Source organism: Buceros rhinoceros, unplaced genomic scaffold (genome assembly GCF_000710305.1).
Source record: "Buceros rhinoceros silvestris isolate BGI_N320 unplaced genomic scaffold, ASM71030v1 scaffold32240, whole genome shotgun sequence".
Taxonomy (NCBI): Eukaryota; Metazoa; Chordata; class Aves; order Bucerotiformes; family Bucerotidae; genus Buceros; species Buceros rhinoceros.
In genome coordinates, this window is record NW_010390714.1 from 14,659 (window position 1) to 16,144 (window position 1,486).

At 58.1% G+C, this 1,486-nt stretch overlaps 1 protein-coding gene across 1 annotated transcript in view; it reads right to left on the reverse strand.

Annotated features, from left to right (window-relative positions):
* Positions 1-1,486, reverse strand: part of LOC104495799 (endothelin B receptor-like) — a 26,191-nt gene that overhangs the window by 7,118 nt on the left and 17,587 nt on the right. The window lies entirely within an intron of this gene.

Consider the following 1,486-nt stretch of genomic DNA (forward strand, 5'->3'; position numbering starts at 1 on the left):
GGAAGATGCCAGCACCCTGCCGGTCTGTGCCCCAGCAGGGGACAGGTCTGGGGTCTCCTGGTTAAGGTGGGTGAAGAACCTGTTCCCCGAACTACAGAACTCTACAGCTTTGGAGGGAGGAAAAGTGGCTCATGGAATCCTAGAATCAGGTGGGTTAGGAAAGACCTCCAAGACCATCAAACCCAACCACCAAGTCATGTGAATAAGTATCACAGGACACTGCTCGTTGGCTCCTGCCTGTTCCCTCCCCAGCGCAGCTGCGAAGTGCTGAGGGGAGAAAGTACCGTCTGCCTCATCACGCCTTAAAATCCAGCACCTGGCTAAAGGAGCAGCTTTGTTTTCTCCTGCTCGACAGCCCATTTCCTTCTTGCCCTCTACGCTGCCTCTCACATCGCAGAGTGCTTGACAGCATAACTCTTCCTCAGTTGTGGGGGAAACTGAGGCACGGGAGCATCAAGAAGCTCATTCAGTGCCCAGCAGATGCAAAGCCAAAGCCAGTATCGCTTGGCCCCAAATCCTCTGAGCTTTGCTCATGTTGTGATCAGCTGGGGAGGTGGCCTGGTGCCCCAGGGGGCTGCCCCCATTCCCCCTGCCTGGCCAGCGCTCTCGGCTGAGACACATGGAAGTGCAAACGCCCTTTGTGCTTAGTCCAAAACACAGCTGAACCCACCGGAGCCACGACGTGGACACCACAGAACGCTTCCCAGAGAGGAGCCGCGGCTGCAGAGCGCTGCCATGACCCTGCCCAGCCCTGAAGGGCACCAGGGGGCTCAGGGCGCCTCTTGCCTGGGAGCCCAGCACAGCCCAGGAGGTGTCCTCGTCTCAGGGCAGCCTCTCCCACCAGGACAGGCTGCCTTCCAGAGCGGCTCCGCCTGCGCTCTCCTGCCAGACCCACCCCACCAAACACAAACCAGACCTTTCCTGCGGGTAAACATCTCCTGGAGCAAAACGGGAGCAAGGGCGGGGGGCAAGATAGATGAGAACGACACATCCCCAGCTGCTTTCCCGACCTGAACCCAAGCTTCCCCTCAGAGGTGTGCGGGCTTCCTTCTCGCGCACCCTCTCCCCACCCACCTGCTGGACCTTGCTCAGGCACCGCGGTCCCTCCAACGCCTCCCCCCGAGTGGGGGGACTCCAGAAACGTGCAAAAACCCACCCCAAAGCAAGAGATCACTTTGTTTGCAGATTAGTGCAGGGAAGCGCAGAGCTTTTCGTTGGAGTTCAGTTACCTTCCTCGTCACCACCAGCTTTGGATGCTCCTGGGATCAGCTTCTTGCCCCCTCAGGGCTCCTTCCCCCCGTGCGGGCAGCGGGGCACGTCCCGTGGCTCCCAGGAGAACTGGGGTGATGTAGACCCTGGGGTTTGGTTTGGTTTGGTTTGGTTTGGTTTGGTTTGGTTTGGTTTGGTTTGGTTTGGTTTGGTTTGGTTTGGTTTGGTTTGGTTTGGTTTGGTTTGGTTTGGTTTGGTTTGGTTTGGTTTGGTTTGG